Below are 27,649 nucleotides of genomic sequence, written 5' to 3'. Positions count from 1 at the left end.
AATCACAAGCAAACACAAAGTTCAAAAGAGAATTCATTTCAAACTAATGAAGCAAAGACTGAACCAAAAGCAAGACAGGCAATGTGATATATGCCCAAAAAGAGACGCTCAAACACCAAACGAAACTTTTCAAACTTGTTAAATGGAAATCAAAGCAACAAAAGGACTAATCAAATGAAATGCCAGGAGAAAATTTGGCTATCGACTTGACTTGCTGAGCACGTAAACAAGTGAATGGGTGACTGATCCAAAATGGATCCTAAAAAACCTCTAAGTCTTCAAAAATAAAAAAACTATTGCATCACGAAAAACCTTTACAAAAGGCGGATTACACTATCGCAAAGGAAAAACAAGAAGAAATGGTGGAAACAGAGTCTATTAGAGGCTTAAGCAACTTCGCATAGGAGCCTTCAGATCTGGCCGATCAATGGTCCAGATCTAATCGGCATATCGCAGTCGGAGATGGCAAGCGGAGTCCATTGTAAGCGGCTTTATGGGAAATCGCGATAGCGATTGATGCGATTAAACGAAAGCCATTAATCTATGTGCGCAGATCAACGACCCATATCTACTCGAACCATCGCATCGCCAATACACACACAGAAGGACTTACTGGGGCCCGAGGACTATGCGATATGCGATTGCAATATGTCGCATCGCAAAATCGCATCAAAACAATATAGAGGAGCGGGGTCAATACATATGTGACTTGCGATAAAGCCGGACCCGACGGGTCTTATGGGTACAAATATATATATTTTGAGTTCCGGAAGAAAATGGTTTTTCTATGTAAATTTGCATTTTTGTTAAATAAACGAAAAACAAAGGAAATGCGAATGGAGCGATAAAACGGAACCAAAGGGTTTATACATGCAACAATATATATTTTGAGTTCTGTAATGAGCAGGATTTCGGGCGAGCCTTAGGCGGTAAGTGGTATTGGACGGGCTCCGCCCGAGCCCATACATTGGCCGCCACGTGGCTTGACGCTAGAGAGAGAAAACCGCCTTTTCGAGCGGGTAATCTCCGGGCGCATAAGCCACCCGAAATCAATAAAAACCGTTGGATCAACAGTGGACTTGCGATAGCAATCAAAGGTGGACCCGATAGGAGTCTAGGGCAGGGTTAATGATATTTCAGGTCTGATAAACGACAGATTGGCGGATTTTCCCGTGTTTTAGTGTATTTCTCTGTGTAAACATAGAATGACCATTTTGGGGATTTCAAAAGCGCTGATGGTCCATTCTGTTGCAGAACAAGTGGCCACCATCCCTAAAGACGTTTAGTAATGATTGCTTAACGCTTAGAGGGGATTTGAGCGGACAGAGGTCGGGAGCCAAAGAGCTGAGAAGAGGAAACGAATAGACAGCGCCGATTGGCTTAAAAGCCATAGAATGACAAAGACAGAAGAAGGCAGTGCTGAGACAGAGAGAAAACAAAGACGGAGAGCAAGAGGGAGAGTCTGTGTACTCAGAGAGACTTGAGAGATTCAAGTAAACTCCTGCTGTTTTGTATCTATTGTGTTGAGACTCAAATTGAGCTCACTTTTGTAAAACTCTGCTCTTGAAGACATAATAGAGAGGTCACCACTAAAGGCTGGACCAGGAGACATAGCCCAAGAGTTTTGGGTGAACTCCATATTAAACTTGTTGTGTTATGTGTGTTTGTCTATTATGTTTCTCTAACTGCTCATTGTCTATATTATTCGCAATCTTATCGATTCGTTGCACTAAGTGATATAGGAAAATCCATGCACATGAGTCTGTAATACCTTAATATTAATCTAAGATCTCATTATCAGATCAACTGGTATCAGAGCTTTTGGTTTTTGGTTTGTTAAGGTTAAAAAAGCTTGTACTGGATTTCTTTTTGAATGCTAACTAGACCAAAGCTCAAACTGGGAAAAGGAGAACTTGTTGAGGCCAAACCAGAAATTGGAAGAGTCTATCTGAAGAGGAGAATGGCAGAAGAAACTCATTTGGAACCAAAATCTCAGTTCATGGGCAGTTTTATGGCCATGAGGGCCATGGTGGAAGAGATGATCAGGAATTTAAGAAGGGTCGAGGTGAGAGCACTTCGACACCCAAACAAGACAAAGGAGCTGAGGAACCTTCTCTAGATGCCCCTCCAGAGGGCAAAAGGGAAAGGGGAAAAGCCTCTTCCATCATCTCCTCCACTATCTCCTTCACCATCCTCATCTCCCAGCCCTGATAAGAAAAAGAATAAGGCTTCTTTGATTAAATTAGATGTAAAGTTTGATTTGCCAATTTATGATGGGGAATTAAATGCAAAAAAGCTAGATAACTGGATTCAACAAATTGATGTATATTGCAGGGTGCAAAAAATTTATTCAGAAAGGAGAAAGATTCAGTTGGCTAGCCTTCACCTTGGAGGAATTGCCCTAGTGTGGTGGGAAGGCAAGACACAAGCTGATTTGAAGAAGCATGGTAAAATTCTTTCTACCTGGAATGAATTTGTTTCTGCGATTAAAAACAATTCTATCCACTAACTTATATGCAGAAAGCAATGATGAGTTGGCAAACTCTTTGCCAATTAAAGGGCCAAAGTGTACAAAGCTATACCCAGGAAATTAAAAAAAGAGCTTAACTCTAGGCATTTCTCTAGACTCACTTGAAACTTTGTTGAAGTATATAGGTGGTCTGCATAGCTATTTGAGGCACACCATTCTCATGTTTAACCCCACTAGCCTAGATGATGTATCAGTTCAGGCTACACATCTAGAGGCTAGAGGCAAGAATGTGAGCCCAGAGATTGGGGGAATCATCAAAACCCTCTGCAAGCAAGAACAAGGAAAATAAGAAGCTAAAATGGAAGGACAGGAAGACAAATGTTGTACAGAAAGACAAACCTTCATGCACTCATTGCAATAAGGATGGGCACGATGATGCACACTGCTAGTCTTTGCATCTGGCGCTGAAACCTAAGAAGTTCGGTGGTAAGAAGAAGAAGACTGTTGCTGCTATTCAGAAAGACTTGGGGTCAGACTCAGGGGATGAAACAACAGTCAAAGCCACAGGTATAAAAGGTAAAAATTCTAAAGCATCTATAAGTAATTATGCACAATCTATTGATAATAAAGAAAATGAGAGGATAAGGCATGAGCTTTTTCATATTAGAGTTATTTCCAAGCACCAAAAAATTGATACTTTATTTGATAGTGGATCACAAGTAAACTTGATTTCTGAAGCAATTGTAAAGAAGTTGGGATTACTAACCACACCTCACAAGAAGCCATATCCATTAGGTTTGGTATGTGATAAAGCAAATCTTCAAGTGACAAGACAATGTAAACTTAGGTTTTCTATTGGGTCAACATTCGTAGATGAGGTTGAGTTAGATATAGTTCCCTTGGATATATGTGGTATTGTTTTAGGAAGTCCTTACTTGTATGATAGAAAAGCCATTTTCTATAGAGTTGAAAATAAGTATCAACTCACTAAAGATGGAATAGAATATATTGTAAGAGCTCATAAACTCAAAAATAACTATTCTCTCATAAACTCAGGGCAGATGAAAAGAATTGTAAATTCATGCAAACAATTTTTACTAATGGTTGTAAAGGAAAAGAACCCTCATAAAACCAATATATTTGAAGGTTGTGATGCTAAACAGAAAGTTGAGTTAGATAAAGTTGTTTCAGAATATGATATCCTATTTCAAGAACCTAAAGGTCTGCCACCCAAAAGGGAAATAGTACATGATATTCATTTACAGCAAGATGCTCCATTACCTAACATCAGAATGTACAGGTTATCCGCTTTAGAGAATGCAGAGATCAAGAAGCAGGTACAAGAGTTGCTCGATAAAGGGTTCATAAGACCAAGCACATCACCATGCGGATCCCCAATCATGTTGGTGAGAAAGAAAGATGATTCGTGGAGGATGTGCATTGATTATAGAGCATTGAATAAAATAACAATCAAGAATCGTTATCCTCTTCCTCGCATTGATGATCTATTAGATCAGTCGAAAGAAGCAGTTTAATTTTCCAAGTTCGACTTGCGTAGTGGCTATTATCAGGTCAGAGTAGCAGAACAAGATGCATGGAAGACTGCTTTCAAAACAAAGCAAGGGCTGTATGAATGGCTGGTTATGCCTTTTGGCTTTACTAATGCTCCTGCCACTTTCATGAGAGTTATGAATGATGTACTCCAAACTTTTATTGATGATTTTGTAATTTTATATTTAGATGCCATTCTTTTTTTCAGTAAAACATGGGAAGAACTTTTGAAGCATGTAAAGAAGACTTTAGATGTTTTGAAAAGAGAAAAATTCTATGTAAAGTTATCAAAATGTGAATTTGGAAAAACTTTTTTAAAGTTATTTGGGTCATATTGTAGGGGGTGGTGAATTGAAGATAGATCCCTCTAAGGTTGAAATCATTGTGAATTGGCCTAAACCCAGATCTGCTACAGAAGTTAGGAGCTTCCTAGGAGTAGCAAAATATTGGAGAAAGTTTATTGCTAACTTTTGCTTGATTGCAGCTCCCTTACATGCTTTAACAGGATTGAACAAGGTGTTTAAGTGGGGAGGCAAACAACAGAAAACCTTCGACACCTTAAAAGAAAAAATTAGTACAACACCAGTACTAGCACTGCTAGATCTTCAACGACCATTTGAGATTGCAACAGATGCCAGTGATTATGCCATGGGAGCAGTGTTAATGCAACACGATAGACCCATATGCTATCATTCTGAGACATTTAATTCTACAGTAGTTAATTATCCCACATATGATAAATAATTGTATGCATTAGTACAGAGTGTGAAAAAATGGAAACATTATTTAATGGGCAAAGAAACAATCATCCATACAGATCATCAACCACTTCAATATTTGCACTCACAAACTAAATTTCAACAATCAAGACACTATAGGTGAATGGGTTTTCTACAACAGTTTCATCTTGTCATCAAATATAAGGAGGGCATACACAATAAGGTTGCAGATATGTTATTCAGACCAATCATAAATGCATCTACTATACTTAAGCATAACTCAGTAATGCATGAAAGCTACATTGAACAATATGCTCAAGATATAGATTTTAAAGATGTATATGCAAATTTATGTCATGGCAAACAAGTAGAAGAATTGGATTATTATGTTAAGGACCAACTCTTGTATCATTTGGAAAGTTATGCATTCCACAAACTGAAAGAGCTAACATAATCTGAGAAGCACATACTTCTCTTATATCAGGTCATTTTGGTGTAAGTAAAACAGTTGCACAGCTGCAAAGGTTCTGCTATTGGCCAAGAATGCATGAAACAGTTTCTAGATATATAAAAGGGTGTACCATGTGTGCTAAAAGCAAGCCCAACAATAGAAAAACAGGCTTGTACACTCCACTTCTAGTGCCTTCTCGTCCTTCGGAAAGTGTTTCCATGGACTTTGTTGGGGGATTGCCAAAATCTAGAAAAAGTCATGATTATTTATATGTTATTGTGGATAGGTTCAACAAAATGTGTATTTTAATACCTTGTAGCAAGCAGATTATAGCTGAACAAACAACAAAGTTGTTCTTTCAGCATGTCTGGGTTCATTTTGGGTTACCCACTTCCATTGTATCCAATTGATATTCCCGATTTGTTGGGAAGTTTTGGTCAAGTCTATGGGAATTGATGGACACCAGATTGAAGAAGAGCACAACATTTCATCCACAAATAGATGGCCAAATAGAGGTGGTCAACAGGACAATGATCCAGTTGCTCAGGGGCTATTGCAGCAAGCATCCCAAGCTTTGGGATGAACATTTGTGTTATGTGCAACATGCTTACAACTGTGCCAAGCACTCTTCTACACAGAGATCTCCTTTTGAGACTTGTTTTGGTTTTACACCAAAGTCTCCCTTGGATTTTGTCTTTGGAAAAGACATAGTAGTTGATGGACACAGTGATGTGGACAAAGCAACCAAGTTCATTGAACAGATCCAAGAAATTCACCAGGCAGTGCAGGAACAACTGGAAAGAAGCCAGGCCAAGTACAAGGCAAGGCATGACAAGCATCGAATTGAGCATAGCTTCTAACTTGGTAATCAAGTGTGGTTGTACATCAGCAAAGACAGAATGCAAGGTGAAGGTAAGAAGCTGAAGCCAATAAGGTATGGGCCTTTCAAGATACTTGAGAAAATTGGTGAAAATGCTTTTCGCCTTGATTTTCCAGCTTACATGCACATCTATTTAGTAGTTAATGCAGAAAACTTGAGATTGTTTTAACCTTCATTGATTGAAGATCTCGAAGAGCAAAGTCAGTTGCCTTCTATTGATGATATCTTGCCTGAATATCTCAATGTGTTGCAAGATGTGAGGTCCCTATAATACTAGTGATTACCCCATTACTATTGTAGGTGTATCCCTTATTAATATTGTTGTGCCCCTGTTGGGTCCCTATAATACTAGTGATTACCCCATTACTATTGTAGTTATACCCCTTATTTATATTGTTGTGCCCCCATTACCCCCATATTGTTATTAATGTGCCCATAGAATCCCTCTATTGTTATTTTTGTGGCTTTATATTATTATTGTTAGGTCGGCTGGATTATATTGTGACTCCATAGACTACTATATATAGAAAGGAGGTTTTGTCATTTGTATCATCCAAGAATTGTTCATTTATGTAATGTAAAGGAGGTTGCCCCCTCGAAGAGGCTGAATTCTAAGGCGTGGGTCTCTCTTTTCTATCTTTTGTGAGCTGGTTTCATAACATTTGGTATCGGAGCTTTGGATTCTAGGGTTTAGCTGTTCCAAACAGAGCTTTTCGCGCGATATTTTCGGAGATATGATCTCAGGAAGTTGGTCTTTTTGCAGACTCCTGAATTACACTCAAAACAGGTGACCTGGGGAAAATCGTCATAACTTTCTTTCTGAGCATCGGATTGAAATTTCGTAAGAAGGTCACTGCGGGAGATTGGGCATAACTCTTTCTTGGAGAATCCAATTTGGTTCAGACTAGTGGCATTGGAAAGAGGACATAGAAGGCTACTACAGGTCACAATTTCAGAACTGGATGATTCGAAATTACAGAGATACATCAGATTCAATATCAGGCTTCTACAAAGTAAAAAAAGGTGTGTAGTTTTTATTTTTTATTTTTGCATAAGCTTGGTTTGAAGGAATTCAAAGGGCATAGTAAAGCATTATTATCGGTAACTGATGCCCCGAGGAAAGAAAATGCAAACACCTAGTAAGGAACCTGAAAGCTCTAGCATGACTCATGAAGAAGAGGAAGAAATGCTACATGATATATCAAAATTACAAGAACAAGTGCAACAAATGTCACGCTCACAAAAGCTAACAGATGCTAAGATAAATGGCGTGGAATCTAAGATAAAGGGCATGGAAGCTAAGATGGATGATCTGAAGACAGATTTGAGGACAGATTTGAAGACAGACATGGCAGATTTGAAGACAGATTTGACAAATTTTCTACAAGAAATACTTACTAATGGTGAAAAGGTAGTAAAGGAAACTCATGATGTGAACAAAAGAAATGTTAATCATGATTCCATAGACTCTAATGTTGGATCGAAGACCCACCATATTCCAAAAATCGATATGAGGAAGTTTGATGGCAAGGATCCCGCCACATGGATATTACAGATGGAGCAATTCTTCGATCTCAATAATGTGCAAAACACACAAAAGGTACGTATGGCAACTTTATATTTGGAACCAAATCAGTTTGTATGGTATCAATGGCTTTGCTCTCGTAAACAATTTATCACTTGGGCAATTTTTACGGAAGAATTGATAGCACATTATGAGGATACAAAAAGCAACACTTTTTTTAGCCAATTGATAAGTCTCAAACAAAAGGGTTCAATAATGGAGCACATTGAGGAGTTCCAAAAATTGAACATAAGGGTAAAAGATATTCCAGAGGAGCATAGGATTGATGTGTTCATAGGGTCTTTAAAGGATAATATCCAACATGATGTTCGCCTTTGGGAACCTGATTCATTAGAGAAGGCATTCAGGTTAGCAAGAAAAATGGAAAGCAAAATTATGGCAACCAGGAAGCATACCACTCACAACTATAAAGACGGAAGTGTTGTTGCCCCTAGTCTTCCACAACCTATAAGGTTGACACCACAACAATTGGAAGAAAAAAGAGCAAAAGGGCTTTGTTACAGTTGTGATAGCAAATACACTAAAGGTCATAAGTGTGCTGAGAAGAAATTATTCTACATAGATTGTGAAGAGGAAGAAGAAAAGGAGCAAGAAAGGTCAAAAGAAGAGGATATACTCCAGGAACAAAGCCTAGATGAAGAACAAATAAATCCGACCATATCTTGTAATGCATTGGCGGGAATTACCACTCCTCAAACCATCAAGATAGAAGGACAAATCAAGAAGAAAAAGGTAATAGTGTTGATTGATTCAGGAAGCACCCACAATTTTATTCATTGTAGGGTAGCAAAAGAATTGAATTGCTTCCTATATCCAGCACCAGAGTGTCAAGTGATGATTGCAAATGGAGGAACAATAAATTGCTCTGGAAAGTGCCATAATATCAAGCTATCCATGGGAGAATATGTATTGACTAGCCCAATGCTTTCCATTCCAATGGGAGGTGCTGATGTTGTACTAGGAGTCCAATGGCTACAATCCTTGGGTACAATAGCTTTTAATTTTCAAGAACTTTTCATCAAATTTTCTGTGGAAGGAAAGGAAGTTGAATTAAGGGGTATTGCAGGGAAACCAGGAAAGATAATCAGCTCTAATGGTATGACAAAGCTTCTAAAAAAGGAGCAAAGAGGTGTAATTGCACAATTATGTTCGCTAGATGTTTCCACATTGGAATCATCTATTTCTCCAGATCTCCAAAAAGTCCTGGACAATCATTCCAAGGTATTTGAGACTCCCAAAGGTCTCCCACCTATGCGTGATCATGATCATGCTATTCATCTGATTCCAGGAAGTGTTCCTCCAAACATCAGGCCGTACAGATATCCCTATGTCCAAAAAAGTGAAATTGAACGTATGGTTGCAGAAATGCTAGAGGCTGGTATAATTCAACCGAGTCAAAGTTCTTTCTCTGCTCCAGTAGTATTGGTGCACAAGAAGGATGGATCATGGCGCATGTGTCCGGATTATAGGGAGCTCAACAAGCTCACTATTAAAGATAAGTTCCCCATTCCTGTCATTGATGAATTACTGGATGAATTGCATGGATCAATTTACTTCACCAAGTTGGATCTTCGTTCAGGATATCATCAAATCAGAATGAAGATTGAAGACATTCCAAAAACGGCATTTAGAACTCATGAGGGTCATTATGAATTTTTGGTCATGCCTTTTGGCCTTACCAATGCACCTTCAACATTTCAAGGTTTGATGAATTCAATTTTCAAACCATTCCTTAGAAAATTTGTGTTAGTATTTTTTGATGATATACTAATCTACAGCAAGTCTTGGAAGGATCATGTTGAACATGTTGACAGGGTGCTACAACTATTGGAGGAGAAACAATTATATGCAAAAAGATCCAAATGTTTCTTTGGAGTCCAGGAGGTGGAATATTTGGGTCATATTGTATCTCATGAAGGAGTTAAGGTAGACCCTAGCAAAATTAAAGCCATTAAGGAATGGAAAATCCCCACATCCATAAAGCATCTGCGAGGATTTCTTGGGTTGACAGGGTATTATCGCAAGTTTGTTAAGAATTATGGGAGAATAGCAGCACCTCTAACAACATTATTGAAGAAAGATGCATTTTCATGGACTCCGGAAGCAACAAAGGCCTTTGAACATCTTAAAGAGGCAATGTGCCAAGCACCGGTCTTAGCTACACCGGACTTCACAAAAACCTTTATTGTGGAATGTGATGCTTCAGGAAATGGAATTGGTGCTGTTCTAATGCAAGATGAAAGACCCATTGCTTTTGAAAGTCGTCCAATCAAGGGAAAGTTTTTAAGCAAAGCTATTTATGAGAAGGAAATGTTGGCAATACTCCATGCACTTAAGAAATGGCGACCCTACCTAATGGGAAGACACTTCAAGGTAAAAACGGATCATGATAGCCTTAAATACTTTTTAGAACAAAGATTATCCTCTGAAGAGCAACAAAAGTGGGTCACAAAGATGTTGGGTTATGACTTTGAAATCATCTACAAAAAAGGGAAGCAAAATGTGGTGGCAGATGCACTCTCAAGAAAGGATGAGGATGTGGAAGCATTGTTGTGCGCCATTTCTATTATCCAACCAGATTGGATAAACGAAGCAAGGGAGGAATGGAAGAATGACGAAGAAGTGTGGGCACTTATTCGAAAGCTACAACAAGATTCCAGTACGTCTGATACATTTAGCTGGAAAAATGATTCGTTATGGTACAAAGATCGCTTATACCTCTGTAAGAATTCCCAGCTAAAACAAAAGATTCTTATGGAATTGCACACTTCTCCCTTAGGAGGGCACTCAGGATTTTTAAAAACTTACCACAGGGTTAAGAAGGAATTTTTTTGGGATGGCCTTAAATCAGATATTCAAAAGTTTGTGGCAGAATGTTTGGTTTGCCAACAAAATAAAGTTGAAACAATTAAGACACCGGGTCTATTACAACCTTTATCCATTCCAAGCCAACGTTGGGAGGAGGTTTCAATGGATTTTATCACAGGTTTACCCAAGTCTGAGGGAAAGAGTGTCATCATGGTGGTAGTTGACAGACTTACCAAGTATGCACACTTTTGTGCATTATCACATCCATTTAAAGCCAGTACAGTTTCTACTGCATTTATGGAAACAATTCAAAAGCTACATGGAAACCCAAAGATTATTGTAAGTGACAGAGATCCCATTTTCACTGGAAATTTTTGGACAGAATTATTTTCTTGTCTTGGTACTCAGTTAGCTCATAGCTCATCTTATCATCCTCAATCTGATGGGCAAACTGAGATAGTAAACAAATGTTTGGAAGGATATCTTCGTTGCTTTGTATCTGATAAACAGACACAATGGGTCAAATGGTTGCCTCTGGCTGAATGGTGGTATAACACTTCCTTCCATACAGCAACAAAAATGACCCCATTTATGGCACTTTATGGGTATCAACCACCATCCATCACATCATATTTAAGAGAAAATTCTAAGGTTCAGGCAGTGGAACATCACATCGAACATCAACAACAAGTCCTCCAACTCTTAAAGGATAACCTCGTGTTGGCACAAAATAGAATGAAACAACAGGCAGATCAACATCGCAGTGAAAGAAGTTTTGATGTAGGTGATTGGGTATTCCTACGGCTACAACCATATAAGCAAATGTCCCTCAAGCAAGCTAAGAAGGATAATAAATTATCACCAAAGTATTATGGTCCGTACAAGGTGTTGCAAAAGATTGGTACTATGGCATACAAATTGGAGCTTCCTGCAGCTTCTCGATTGCACCCAGTTTTCCATGTTTCATGTTTAAAGAAGGTTATAGGTGACAAGCTCCCAGTTCAAACAATATTGCCAGAACTTGACGAGGAAGGAAAAATTATATTGGAACCGGAAGCAGTCACAGAAACAAGAACTCGACAGCTACGAAATCGATCAATTTCAGAGTATCTTATCAAGTGGAAGAACTTATCCGCTGAAGATTCCACATGGGAGGATGAGAATTTTATGCAGAAGTATCCAGAACTACTCAAGCGTTGAGGACAACACTTTTTTGAAGGAGAGGGGCATGTTGGGTCCCTATAATACTAGTGATTACCCCATTACTATTGTAGTTATACCCCTTATTTATATTGTTGTGCCCCTATTACCCCCATATTGTTATTAATGTGCCCATAGAATCCCTCTATTGTTATTTTTGTGGCTTTATATTATTATTGTTAGGTCGGCTGGATTATATTGTGACTCCTTAGACTCCTATATATAGAAAGGAGGTTTTGTCATTTGTATCATCCAAGAATTATTCATTTATGTAATGTAAAGGAGGTTGCCCCTCGAAGAGGCTGAATTCTAAGGCGTTGATCTCTCTTTTCTATCTTTTGTGAGCTGGTTTCATAACAGCCCTTATTGTCCCCATATTGTTATTACTGTGCCCCATAGAATCCTTCTATTATTATTTTTGTGCCTTTCTATTATTATTGTTAGGTCGGCTGGGTTATATTGTGAATCCTTAGACTCCTATATATAGAAAGGAGGTTTTGTCATTTGAATCATCAAAAAATCATTCATTTGTGTAATGTAAACGAGGTTGCCCCCTCGAAGAGCTGAATTCTAAGGCATTGATCTATCTTTTCTATCTTTTTGTGAGCTGGTTTCATAACATTTGGTATCAGAGCTTTGGATTCTAGGGTTTCGCTGCTCCAAATAGGTCATTGTGTCATTTTCACTATAACTTTTTTTTTTGTCTGCGATGTTTCAAAAGAAAAAAAAAAAAAAAAAACCATTTGAGATGAAATCACACTGAACCTCGGGTTCGAATTTCAGAGCTTTTCGCGCTATATTTGCAAAGATATGATCTGAGGAAGTTGGTCTTTTTGCAGACTCCTGAATTACATTCCAAACAGGTGACCTGGAGAAAATAGTCATAACTTTCTCTCTAAGCATTGGATTGAAATTTTGTAAGAAGGTATAGAAAGAGGATTGATTTTAGTTTCTTGTATATATTTTCAAAGCCAAAGGTCAAAACAGGGACACGTGGCACGTCGTACAAGTTCGCTCTACTGAACTAGTCTATAATCAGGTCACTGTGGGAGATTTGTCATAACTCTTCCTTGGAGAATCCAATTTGGATCAGACTGGTGGCATTGGAAAGAGGACATAGAGGGCTACTGCAGGTTTCAATTTCAGAACTGGATGATCCAAAATTACAGAGATACATCAGAGGCAATATCGAGCTCCTACAAAGTGAAAAAAGGTGTGTAGATTTTTTTTTTTATTTTTGCTTAAGCTTGGTTTGAAAAATTATTTTGAAGTAATTCAAAGGGCATAGTAGAGCATTATTATCGGTAACTGATGCCCCGAGGAAAGAAAATGCAAACACCTAGTAAGCAAACTGAAAGCTCTAGCATGACTCATGAAGAAGAGGAAGAAATGCTACATGATATATCAAAATTACAAGACCAAGTGCAACAAATGTCACTCTCACAAAAGTTAACAGAAGCTAAGATAAATGGCATGGAATCTAAGATAAAGGGCATGGAAGCTAAGATGAATGGCGTGGAAGCTAAGATGGATGATTTGAAGATAGATTTGAAGACATATTTGAAGACAGGCATGGCAGATTTGAAGACAGATTTGACAAATTTTCTACAAGAAATACTTACTAATGGTGAAAGGGTAGTAAAGGAAACTCATGATGTGAACAAAAGAAATGTTAATCATGATTTCATAGACTCTAATGTTGGATCGAAGACCCACCATATTCCAAAAATCGATATGAGGAAGTTTGATGGCAAGGATCCCGCAACATGGATATTACAGATGGAGCAATTTTTCGATCTCAATAATGTGCAAAACACACAAAAGGTACGTATTGCAACTTTATATTTGGAACCAAATCATTTGTATGGTATCAATGGCTTTGCTCTCGTAAACAAATTATCACTTGGGCAATTTTTACAGAAGAATTGATAGCACATTATGAGGATACAAAAAGCAACACTTTTTTTAGCCAATTGATAAGTCTCAAACAAAAGGGTTCAATAATGGAGCACATTGAGGAGTTCCAAAAATTGAACATAAGGGTAAAAATATTCCAGAGGAGCATAGGATTGATGTGTTCATAGGGTCTTTAAAGGATAATATCCAACATGATGTTCGCCTTTGGGAACCTGATTCATTAGAGAAGGCATTCAGGTTAGCAAGAAAAATGGAAAGCAAAATTATGGCAACCAGGAAGCATACCACTCACAACTATAAAGATGGAAGTGTTGTTGCCCTTAGTCTTCCACAACCTATAAGGTTGACACCACAACAATTGGAAGAAAAAAGAGAAAAAGGGCTTTGTTACAGTTGTGATAGCAAATACACTAAAGGTCATAAGTGTGCTGAGAAGAAATTATTCTACATAGATTGTGAAAAGGAAGAAGAAAAGGAGCAAGAAAGGTCAAAAGAAGAGGATATATTCCAGGAACAAAGCCTAGATAAAGAAGAAATGAATCCGACCATATCTTGTAATGCATTGGTTGGAATTACCACTCCTCAAACCATCAAGATAGAAGGACAAATCAAGAAGAAAAAGGTAATAGTGTTGATTGATTCAGGAAGTACCCACAATTTTATTCATTGTAAGGTAGCAAAAGAATTGAATTGCTTTCTATATCCAGCACCAGAGTGTCAAGTGATGGTTGCAAATGGAGGAACAATAAATTGCTCTGGAAAGTGCCATAATATCAAGCTATCCATGGGAGAATATGTATTGACTAGCCCAATGCTTTCCATTCCAATGGGAGGTGTTGATGTTGTACTAGGAGTCCAATGGCTACAATCCTTGGGTACAATAGCTTTTAATTTTCAAGAAATTTTCATGAATTTTTCTGCAGAAGGAAAGGAAGTTGAATTAAGGGGTATTGCAGGGAAACCGGGAAAGATAATTAGCTCTAACGGTATGACAAAGCTTCTAAAAAAGGAACAAAGAGGTGTAATTGCACAATTATGTTCGCTAGATGTTTCCACATCGAAATCATCTATTTCTCCAGATCTCCAAAAAGTCTTGGACAATCATTCCAAGGTATTTGAGACTCCCAAAGGTCTCCCACCTATTCGTGATCATGATCATGCTATTCATCTGATTCCAGGAAGTGTTCCTCCAAACATCAGGCCGTACAGATATCCCTATGCCCAAAAGAGTGAAATTGAACGTATGGTTGCAGAAATGCTAGAGGCTGGTATAATTCAACCTAGTCAAAGTTCTTTCTCTGCTCCAGTAGTATTGGTGCACAAGAAGGATGGATCATGGCGCATGTGTCAGGATTATAGGGAGCTCAACAAGCTCACTATTAAAGATAAGTTTCCCATTCCTGTCATTGATGAATTACTGGATGCATGGATCAATTTACTTCACCAAGTTGGATCTTCGTTCAGGATATCATCAAATCAGAATGAAGACATTTCGAAAACAAAATTTAGAACTCATGAGGGTCATTATGAATTTTTGGTCATGCCTTTTGGCCTTACCAATGCACCTTCAACATTTCAAGGTTTGATGAATTCCATTTTCAAACCATTCCTTAGAAAATTTGTGTTAGTATTTTTTGATGATATACTAATCTACAACAAGTCTTGGAAGGATCATGTTGAACATGTTGACAGGGTGCTACAACTATTGGAGGAGAAACAATTATATGCAAAAAGATCCAAATGTTTCTTTGGAGTACAAGAGGTGGAATATCTGGGTCATATTGTATCTCATGAAGGAGTTAAGGTAGACCCTAGCAAAATTAAAGCCATTAAGGAATGGAAAATCCCCACATCCATAAAGCATCTGCGAGGATTTCTCGGGTTGACAGGGTATTATCGCAAGTTTGTTAAGAATTATGGGAGAATAGCAGCACCTCTAACAACATTATTGAAGAAAGATGCATTTTCATGGACTCTAGAAGCAACAAAGGCCTTCGAACATCTTAAAGAGGCAATGTGCCAAGCACCGGTCTTAGCTACACCGGACTTCACAAAAACCTTTATTGTGGAATGTGATGCTTCAGGAAATGGAATTGGTGCTGTTTTAATGCAAGATGAAAGACCCATTGCTTTTGAAAGTCGTCCAATCAAAGGAATTTTTTTACACAAAGCTATTTATGAGAAGGAAATGTTGGCAATACTACATGCACTTAAGAAATGGCGACCCTACCTAATGGGAAGACACTTCAAGGTAAAAACAGATCATGATAGCCTTAAATACTTTTTAGAACAAAGATTATCCTCTGAAGAGCAACAAAAGTGGGTCACAAAGATGTTGGGTTATGACTTTGAAATCATCTACAAAAAATGGAAGCAAAGTGTGGTGGCAGATGCACTCTCAAGAAAGGATGAGTGTCACGCCCCCAATTCTTTTTTCGTTAAATTGGCCGGGTGCGGCACCGCCTAAGCCAACATCTTTCATTGTTAGCTTACTTTACGAACTACGCCTTCAACATTCATCATAAACATGAATTATTATATTAATGTGCGGAAACCATTAATAACAACACGATAGAACAGCAACACGAACACAACCATATGCAAGAGAATTCTTTTATTATATATGAAGAGTTTTTGTACAATGACCGGGAGCTAGGCTCCACTGGCGTTTCACCTGAGTTGGGCACCCACCTGTGCAAGAGCACACGGTGGTCTGCCTCAACTCCAACCAAAATACAACACACAACCGAACACAAGTTTTCCTTTGCCCAAATGGGCGAGCGCATACATGCACAACCCACACCAACTGCAATCCAAAACCTGTTCCACGTTTCGGCAGGCGGGTGCCTTAGAACACCCTCCACCCGCACCTTCAACCGCCCTCACAACTCTTATGCAGCCCGTGTACACCACCCCGGCAAGCGAGCACATGTCTTGCGCCTTTGCTGCGGCCCTTCACTTACTCACACCTCTTGTTTGAGCGATGGAAGATGATGAGCGATGGTGAAAATGACAAGCCTCACTGCTTGTTTATACACTTCCTCGCGTGGCGGCCATGCCCTCAGCCGAACCTTCCACAAACTCCAACCAACGCGTCCTCAAGCACAAGGGATGCTAACATATGGTCGGCTTGCTCTTTCTTTGCCTCGCTCCATGGTCGGCTTGCTCGGCAAGTCCTCCAACTTGCCATATAAGTGACGGAGCACCAACTTGCCCTCATAACATGTTGCACCCTTGGTTATCCGTCGCACTTCCATGCCTTAGTCGCATCTCGTGGAGGAAGGAGCGCGCGCCCGGTCGCCCATGAACCGCAGGACATTACATCCTCCCCCACTTGAAATAATTGTTGCCCTCGACAATCCCGACTGCCTCAAAATCTTCCTATCATACTTCTCAATCTTCTTCTTCCATCTCCAAAGTGAGTCCTCCGATTCCCAACTTTCTTCCTTTGGTGCATTCTTCCATCTGACAAGAAATTCCTGCTTCATGTGGCAACCAATCCCTGTAGTTCTGAAGCTCAAAATCTTCTCCAACTCCAGTCCTGGCTTGTCCACAATCCCGGCTGGTCCTCTCGGTGGTTCAGCTCTCTCTGGATGATCAGCATCAAGTCTGCATCTCTTCAACTGACTCATGTGAAAAACTGGATGCTTCATGTGCATATGGTGCGGAAGCTCCAGCTCATAAGCAACTTCCCCCACTCTCTTCTTCACTCGGAATGGTCCCTCATACTTCCATGTCAGTTTGCTCGCAGTCCCCTTGGCTGGCTGAAACTGCTCCCCGGTAATCCTGAGAAACACCATATCTCCCACACTGAAGTGCGCATCCCGTCTTCCTCGATCAGCCCATTTCTTCATTCTCCTTGCAGCTTCGTGCAAGCGCAACCGTGCCAACTCCAAGGTCTCATCCCAAGCCTTCATGAACTTCTTCGCATGAGGACTCCTCAAAAAACCTCCTGTCACTATGGTATGCGGTGCAACCGACATCTGCCCATTCACCAACTCAAATGGACTGTACCCCGTCGCATTTTGAATATTGTAACTGAACTGAGCAATATCCAAGAGTTCAGGCCAATTCTTCTGATCAGCCGTCACATAATGTCGCAAGTAGTCCTCTAGCAATGCGTTGATCCTCTCGGTCTGCCCATCTGTCTGCGGATGGTAACTCGAACTCATCAACAACTCTGTCCTGACTAACTTGAACAATGTGGTCCAAAATCTTCCTGTAAAACGCGGATCTCTATCCGACACGATGCTTAATGGCATCCCCCAATACTTCACTATGTTCTTAAAGAACAACTTCGCAGTCCACTCGGCTCCACACGGTATCTTTGTTTGAACAAAGACAGCATACTTGGAAAAATAATCAACCATGACCATTATCCCATTATACCCTTGAACCTATGGCAACTGAGTGATGAAGTCCATCGAGACACTCATCCATGGTCTCTCAGGAATCGGTAAAGGCTGCAACAGTCCTCCTTGCCTCTGAGTATCTGATTTGTCCTGCTGACAAATGATGCACGTATGTACATACTCCTCTACATCCTCTCACATCTTCTCCCAAAAGAATCCTCTCTCCAACAATGCCAAAGAACAACACATCCCTGGGTAGCCAGCCCATGGCGAGTCATGGCATTCCTTTAAAAGGTGTCTCCTGAGCCCAGATGACTTTGGAACATAGAGTCGGTTTCCAAAGAACAAGAACCCGTCTGGTAGAAAGAACTTTCGTGTCTTCTCCTCCTTTATCTGCTTCACTATATTCTGTGCCAAATTATCAGTTTCAACACTTTCCTTGAGCTTATTCTGCATCTCTTCTGACATCTGAACTCGACTCCTACTCCTAGCTGCCCGGTCTTCTCCCTCTAATGTTGCAAGTTGTCCCTTCCTGCTAAGGGCATCTGCTACCGCATTGTGTCTTCCCGGTCTATACTCAATAGTCATGTCGAATTCTGCCGAGAAGTCCTGCCAACGAGCTTGCTTCGCAGAAAGCTTTGGTTGTGATGCAAAATAACTTGCTGCAACGTTTTCAGTCTTGACAACAAACGACTTCCCAATTAGGTAATGCCTCCACACATGAAGACAATGAATGATTGCAGTCATCTCCTTCTCATGGACCGGATACATTTGTTCTCTATCCTACAACTTCCGACTCTCGTACGCCACCGGATGCCCATCCTGCATAAGAACCCCTCCTATGGAAAAATCTAAAGCATCTGTGTGTACCTCAAATGGTCTCTCGAAGTCAGGCAACTTCAGTATCGGTGCTGTAACCATCCTCTTCTTCAAGTCATCAAATGCCTCTTGACATTTATCTGTCCAACTCCACCTCTTGTCTTTCTTCAATAGGTCTGTCAGTGCCGATGTCACCTTGGAGTACCCCTCTACAAACTTCCGTTGGTAGTTGGTCATGCCCAAGAACACCCTCATCTCATGGACATTCTTTGGTTCAACCCAGTCCTCGATCACCTTCACTCTGCTCGGCTCCATCCGTATGTACCCTTGACCAACAATATGCCCAAGGAACGGAATCTCGGTCTGAGCGAACACACACTTAGACTTCTTCAAGAACAACTGATTTGCCCTCAGTGCCTCGAACACCATCGCCAAGTGCTTCTTATGATCCTCCATGTTGTCACTGAGCACCACTATATCGTCCAAGTACACTACTACGAATGAATCCAAGTATGGCCATAGGACATCATTCATCAAAGTGCAAAATGTAGTAGGAGCGTTATACAACCCAAATGGAATAACAAGGAACTCAAAGCTACCATACCTTGTTACTATCGCGGTCTTTTTCTCGTCTCCTTCAACTATCCGCACCTGATAATACCCATGCCTCAAGTCCAGCTTGGAAAACACTCGGGCTTTTGCAAGCTTGTCAAAGTAATCAACAGCCAATGGCAAAGGATACCTGTTCCTTACCGTCTGCTTGTTCAATGCACAGTAATCATAGCACATCCGTAGCTCATTCGAATTTTTCTTCCGCTGGAACAATACCGGAGCTCCATAAGGGGACCTTGAAGGTCTAATGAAACTTGCATTAGCTAACTCCTTTAGCTGTCGTTTCAATTCCTCCAACTCAGGTCCTGACAAACGATAAGGTGCTTTAGCCGGGGGTTGCTTTCCTGGCTCAAGCTCAATGATATGGTCCACTGCACGCCTTGGTGGAAGCTTCTTTGGTAGCTCATCAGGCATCAAATATGCATATTTGGTCACCACCTCGGAAATCTCGGTTGGAACAGGCGTCCCCACTCCATCACCTTCAACATCCTTGAACATCGCCGCATATGTCTCCATATGTGATTCCTTCATAGCCTTCTCCAAACTTAGTGCAGAAACATGCTGCACCCTGACTTCCCTCCTTTGCCTATGAGTGGGCAAAGTCCAAGTTTGTGTCTGTCCAACTAGCACCACCTCATCACAGAAGGGGACAACAATAGCCCTGTTGCCCTTCAAGAAATCCTGTCCCAGTATCATATCAAAGTCGTTCATCTCCATCACTGTGAAGTCGAACTGACCCATCCAGTCTTTTATCTGCACAGGCACTTCGTGTGCCAAACCTGCCACTTTAGCTCTAGAGTTCACTGCCTTGACTTCCACATTTGACGGGAAGATCATCAGTCCAACCTCTTTTGCCAACCGTATCGTCTTGAAGTTATGAGTGATCCCCGTGTCCACCAGAGCTTGAATGGTCTTGCCATGAACCATCAAGTCCACGGAACCCAGACTGTTAATCCGTGATTTCTCCATAACTTTTCCCTGCATACATGTCTGTTCTTTGCGTTCATCAAGCAATGATTTCACCACCTGTGAACCTGCTCTGATACCACCTGTCATGCCCCCAATTCTTTTTTTGTTAAATTGGCTGGGTGTGGCACCGCCTAAGTAACCAACATCTTTCATTGTTAGCTTACTTTACGAACTACGTCTTCAACATTCATCATAAACATGAATTATTATATTAATGTGCGGAAACCATTAATAATAACATGATAGAACAACAACACGAACACAACCATATGCAAGAGAATTCTTTTATTATATATGAAGAGTTTTTGTACAATGACCGGGAGCTAGGCTCCACCGGCATTTCACCCGAGTTGGGCGCCCACCCGTGCAAGAGCGCACGGTGGTCTTGCCTCAACTCCAACCAAAATACAACACACAACCGAACACAAGTTTTCCTTTGCCCAAATGGGCGGGCGCATCCGTGCACAACCCACACCAACCGCAATCCAAAACCTGTTCCACGTTCCGGCGGGCGGGCGCCTTAGAACGCCCTCCACCCGCACCTTCAACCGCCCTCACAACTCTTGTGCAGCCCGTGTACACCGCCCGGCAAGCGGGCGCATGTCTTGCACCTTTGCTGCGGCCCTTCACTTACTCGCACCTCTTGTTTGAGCGATGGAAGATGATGAGCGATGGTGAAAATGACAAGCCTCACCGCTTGTTTATACACTTCCTCGCGTGGCGGTCATGCCCTCGGCCGACCCTTCCACAAACTCCAACCAACGCGTCCTCAAACACAAGCGATGCTAACATATGGTCGGCTCGCCCTTTGTTTGCCTCGCTCCATGGTCGGCTTGCTCGGCAAGTCCTCCAACTCGCCATATAAGTGACGGAGCACCAACTCGCCCTCATAACATGTTGCGCCCTTGGTTATCCGTCGCACTTCCATGCCTTAGTTGCATCTCGTGGAGGAAGGAGCGCACGCCCGGTTGCCCACGAACTGCAAGTCATTACAATGAGGATGTGGAAGCATTGTTGTGCGCTATTTCTATTATCCAACCAGATTGGATAAATGAAGCAAGGGAGGAATGGAAGAATGATGAAGAAGTGTGGGCACTTATTCGAAAGTTACAACAAGATTCCAGTACATCTAATACATTTAGCTAGAAAAATGATTCGTTATGGTACAAAGATCGCTTATACCTCTGTCAGAATTCCCAACTCGTACAAAATATTCTTATGGAATTGCACACTTCTCCCTTAGGAGGGCACTCAGGATTTTTAAAAACTTATCATGGGGTTAAGAAGGAATTTTTTTGGGATGGCCTTAAATCGGATATTCAAAAGTTTGTGGAGGAATGTTTGGTTTGCCAACAAAATAAAGTTGAAACAATTAAGACCCTGGGTCTATTACAACCTTTATCCATTCCAAGCCAACGATGGGAGGAGGTTTCAATGGATTTTATTACAGGTTTACCCAAGTCTGAGGGAAAGAGTGTCATAATGGTGGTAGTTGACAGACTTACCAAGTATGCACACTTTTGTGCATTATCACATCCATTTAAAGCCAGTACAGTTTCTACTACATTTATGGAAACAATTCAAAAGCTACATGGAAACCCAAAGATTATTGTAAGTGACAGAGATCCCATTTTCACTGGAAATTTTTGGACAGAATTATTTTCTTGTCTCGGTACTCAGTTAGCTCATAGCTCATCTTATCACCCTCAATCTGATGGGAAAATTGAGATAGTAAACAAATGTTTGGAAGGATATCTTCGTTGCTTTGTATCTGATAAACAGACACAATGGGTCAAATGGTTGCCTCTGGCTGAATGGTGGTATAACACTTCCTTCCATACAACAACAAAAATGACCCCATTTATGGCACTTTATGGATATCAGCCACCATCCATCACATCATATTTAAGAGAAAATTCTAAGGTTCAAGCAGTGGAACATCACATCAAGCAATAACAACAAGTCCTCCAACTCTTAAAGGATAACATTGTGTTAGCGCAAAATAAAATGAAACAATAGGTAGATCAACATCGCAGTGAAAGAAGTTTTGATGTAGGTGATTGGGTATTCCTACGGCTACAACCATATAAACAAATGTCCCTCAAGCAAGCTAAGAAGGATAATAAATTATCACCAAAGTATTATGGTCCGTACAAGGTGTTGCAAAAGATTGGTACTATGGCATACAAATTGGAGCTTCCTGCAGCTTCTCGAGTGCACCCGGTTTTCCATGTTTCATGTTTAAAGAAGGTTATAGGTGACAAGCTCCCAGTTCAAACAATATTTCCAGAACTTGATGAGGAAGGAAAAATTATATTGGAATCGGAAGCAGTCACAGAAACAAGAACTTGACAACTACGAAATCGATCAATTTCGGAGTATCTCATCAAGTGGAAGAACTTATCCGCTGAAGATTCCACATGGGAGGATGAGAATTTTATATAGAAGCATCCAGAACTACTCAAGCGTTGAGGACAACACTTTTTTGAAGAAGAGGGGCATGTTAGGTCCCTATAATACTAGTGATTACCCCATTACTATTGTAGGTGTATCCCTTATTAATATTGTTGTGCCTCTATTGTCCCCATATTGTTATTACTGTGCCCCATATAATCCCTATATTGTTATTTTTGCGCCTTTATATTATTATTGTTAGGTCGGCTGGGTTATATTGTGAATCCTTAGACTCCTATATATAAAAAGGAGGTTTTGTCATTTGAATCATCAAAGAATCATTCATTTGTGTAATGTAAAGGAGGTTGCCCCCTCGAAGAGGTTGAATTCTAAGGCGTTGATCTATCTTTTCTATCTTTTTGTGAGCTGGTTTCATAACATAGGAAGACATAGTTATGGACAGGAAGGTAAGAACTACGCGTAGAGGGGATGTTGAGTACTTGATAATCAAACTCAAAGGTTCAAAACCAAGTAGTGCACGATGGATAGAGATTGGACAAGTGAGGAATCTATATCCTCACTTGATCGATGCTTAAAAACCAACTTTTGGTGGTCCAAAAGCTTTTACAGTGGGAAGGCGTGATCCAAAATGGATCTTAAAAACCCTCTAAGTCTTCAAAAATAAAAAAATATCACATGAGAAAAAACCTTTACAAAAGGCAGATTACACTATTGCAAAGGAAAAACAAGAAGAAAAGGTGAAAGAGAGTCTATCGAAGGCTTAAGCAACTTTGCATAGGAGCCATCGGATCTGGTCGATCAACGGTCCAGATCTAATCGGCGTATCGCAGTCGGAGGTGGCAAGCGGAGTCCATCGTAAGCGACTTTATAGGAAATTGCGATAGCGATCGTCGAGATTAAACGAGAACCGTTGATCTATGTGTGCAAATCAATGGCCCAGATCTACTCACACCATCACATTGCCAATACACACACAAAAGGACTTATTGGGGCCGGTGGACTATGCGATATGCGATTGCAATATGTCGCATCGCAAAATCACATCTTGACTTTACAGAGGAGCGGGGCCAATACATATGTGACTTGCGATAAAGCCGAATCTGATGGGTCTTATGGGTATAAATATATATATTTTGAGTTCCGGAAGAAAAGGGTTTTTCTGTCTAAATTTGCATTTTTGTTAAATAAATGAAAAACAAAGGAAATGCGAATGGAGCGATAAAACAGACTCGAAAGGGTTTATACATGCATCGATATATATTTTGAGTTCTGTAATGAGCGGGATTTCGGGCGGGCCTTAGGCGGTAAGTGGTATTGGATAGGCTCCACCCGAGCCCATACACTCGCTGCCACGTGGCTTGGCACCGGAGAGAGAAAACTGCCTTTTCGAGTGGGTAATCTCTGGGCGCATAAGCCACTCGAAAATCAATAGAAACCGTTGGATCAATGACCACATAGATCAACGGTGGACTTGCGACAGTGATTAAAGGCGAACCCGATAGGAGTCTAGGGGGCAGCATTAATGATATTTCAGGTCCAATAAACGATAGATTGGTGGATTTTCCTGTGTTTTAGTGTATTTCTCTGTGTAAACAGAGAACGACCATTTTGGGGATTTCAAAGGCGTCGATGATCCCTTCTGTTGCAGAACAGGTGGCCACCATCCCTGAAGACATTTAGCAATGATTGATTAACGCTCAGAGGGGATTTGAGCGGATAGAGGCCAGGAGCTAGAGAGCCCAGAAGAGGAAATGAACAGACAACGCCGATTGGTTTAAAAGCCACATAATGACAAAGACAGAAGCAGGTAGTGCTGAGATAGAGAGCGAGAGGGAGGGTCTGTGTACTCAGAGAGACTTGATAGATTCAAGTAAACTCCTGTTGTTTTGTATTTGTTGTGTTGAGACTCAAATTGAGCTCACTTTTGTAAAACTCTGCTCTTGAAGACATCATAGAGAGGTCATCACTGAAGACTAGACCAGGAGACGTAGCCCAAGAGTTTTGGGTGAACTCCATATTAAACTTGTTGTCTTATGTGTGTTTGTCTATTATGTTTCTCTAACTGCTCATTGTCTATATTATTCATAATATTATCGATCTGTTGCAGTAAGTGATATAGGCAAATCCATGCACATGAGTCTGCAATACCTTAATATTAATCTAAGATCTCGTTATCAAATCAATGACGATCTATATGCCCTAGGGTTATACACCATCCAATAACTCAAGAAACCAAGTGAGAAAAATGAAAATCAACCAATCATATAAACCAAGCTAAAAAAGCTTTCCAGCTAGGTAGAACACAATCAAAACAAGCTGAGAGACAAAAATCAGAAGGGAAAGGCACATTGGCTATGATCTAGGGTAAACCCTGATCTTCACCTACATGAATCGATGCGACCGCCTAACTGACAACACGCGCTAAAAGGGGGTTGGCGCAATTGTCAGAAAAATAAACGCATTGGTCGAGGATTCAAGGAAAGAAATAAAAAATTTCAAAGGCTAAGACTAGACTTGCCACTGTAAATTTCAGGCTCAAAGCAGTAAACCAGGCAAAGCAGAGAACACTAAAGGGAAATGGTGATACTATAAAATTTCACACAAAACCATAAAATGACAATCAATCAAACAGAAGGATTGACTCCCCAATATGGTCGCCAATTTGTGGTGCAGGTAAATTCTTAGTGTGGACACAAACAATTCCTCTAGCCCGAGAGAGCGGGTCTAGCCACAAACAAACAATCTATGGAAAATCTCCTTAAGATAGAATCAATTAAGAGGGCCTACCTCTTAGAACGCTATTCTGCTTGATGATGATCCAACTTCCTCACTCCAACTATCTCTCGTTTCCTTCCGACCAATACCTGAAACAAGAAAACAACAACAACAACAAACTTGATAACGTACAATATTGTATTCAGCCTACTTAATAGGTCAAGGAACATTAAGCCATAAAGATGTAAAATGAAACTTCATGTAGGAAATCAATCAATTGTTGCATTTATATAAATCAGAAAGAGATTACAACCGGTGCCTTGACGTTGCTGGTCTCCTTCGACGTATCCAGGTTCCCACACTTCTGCTAGCACTTCATGGATAGCCCCAATAATGGAAGTTTTAAGGCCTCTTTCCTTCTAGTCTCAAACCAAACCAAAATCACACTATTCTCCCTCAAGCATACACTAGAAAGCTACAAGCTATAGATGACTTGTTGATTATTCAAACTTACTCCAAAACTCCAACTAACTTTTGCTTGGGAAAAAGAGAGGTTTATATAGCTTGGATGGATGGGAGATGGTTCCTCTCATCATGGGAGAAGGTCTTATCTCTTGAGGTTGTTCAATCCTAATAGGGAAAGGAGCCCAAACTGACTTATTTGGCTCCATCCGGCCCAACCATTTACCAAACATCCGTTAAGAAGTTTCTAGACATGGAAGCTTCGGCTCCATATTTAGAAAACCTTCCAAAAGAGGATCGACGTGACTGCAAAAGGGCTCAGTCGCTCCAAACGGTGCAAGGGCTAGTTTTAATCTTTGCAACTTGGCGTGAGGAGAAAACTGGTCAGTAGCGCCGGTCTTGTAAATTGGTATAGAAGGAAGATTCTTTGGAAATGATGCAAAGGGGAATTATTCTGCTCATGAAGAGGGACATACTGGGTTTTTCTTCACGATGGGAAAGCATGTCGGGTACACTGTAGAGGTCCTCCAGGATCATAGATGGGGAGTACAGGGATAGTGACAAAATGTTGTGTAACAGTTGGTCAATCCTCTCTACATCCATTATTTCATCCAACTTGTTCAACTCGCCATGGAGATTATTACAAAACATTATCAAATACTTGATATTGTACACTTTGGGGAAATAGACCTTCAACAGATTGCAGAAATACAATTCCTCGGGGGGCAGGTTCTGGCATGTCGGTAATTTCAACTAGTACCCAAAGTCATATCCACTGTGGAAGGTAATCTAATGCAAATCTTTGTTCAACTCAACGCCTCAAAACATCAGAAGCTCGTCGAAACGATGTGAATTGATACCCTTATTCTCATTCTTCTCGAAATCAATCCCACTTTGTTTCAACAACTCAATTGAATCCTATGCATATACATCAACATTGGTGTTGAATTTAATAAAATTGAATTTCCAAACACATTTCTCATTCGTCCCACGTGTGGGTGAATTTCCATCTTCATCCGAGAATGTGAGACCCAGTTGAATCAATTTCAAGAGATCCACATTGGATCTGAGCGCTTGGTAATGGAACTCTGCACTGTTTCTAAAACCCCCCACAGGTTTGACTACAACACTAGGGAACTTCATGTCCATGGCTAGATAAGGGAAATCGTCAATTATTTCATGAATTAAATCAAATTCCTCTTCAAGGTTATCTGCCCATACCTCACATATGTGAAGAGTGCCCTTCTGAGTTGTTGACATGTAGGCCAAAACCCTAGTCTTCTCGGCTCTGAACTCCAAATCCCCAACATAGAGAGAAGATTGTTATGAATGTACATCATGGGGTTCGTCCCTACGACCTCTAAAATTAATAAAATAAATGGATGCATGTTAAGTATGTTGAGAATGCAACAAGATGATGGAGCTTAGTGGAAAGAAGTTGCCTTCACTAAGTGGGCCTGCAGGCTATTTTTGGCGCAAAGTCTATTTTTAGACATATGGATCATGGTCTATGAGTTGCAGGATGCTATTTGTGGATGATTGGTCATGTTGGTAAAAATAGATGGACTTCTATTTTTAGACATATGGGCGGTTTCTATTTTTAGACTGCTAGGCTAAAAATAGAACAGTCGAATATTATTGTCTCATAATAATATTTGGACTATAAACATTATCTTATCCTCTTGGAGCACTTCAGTTTGAGCTACGGATGTGGCACATGCAGC

At 40.5% G+C, this 27,649-nt stretch overlaps 1 pseudogene; it reads right to left on the bottom strand.

Annotated features, from left to right (window-relative positions):
* Window positions 1-27,185, bottom strand: part of LOC149256870 (putative CCR4-associated factor 1 homolog 6 pseudogene) — a 31,922-nt pseudogene extending 4,737 nt beyond the window's left edge.
* Window positions 27,186-27,649: the final 464 nt, after the last annotated feature.

The sequence above is a fragment of the Pinus tabuliformis genome, chromosome 7 (assembly GCF_031772625.1).
Source record: "Pinus tabuliformis cultivar Carrire ecotype Pingquan chromosome 7, CPIR1, whole genome shotgun sequence".
NCBI lineage: Eukaryota > Viridiplantae > Streptophyta > Pinopsida > Pinales > Pinaceae > Pinus > Pinus tabuliformis.
Note: the sequence above shows the minus strand (reverse complement) of the source record. Positions and strands in the feature narration are given on the sequence as shown.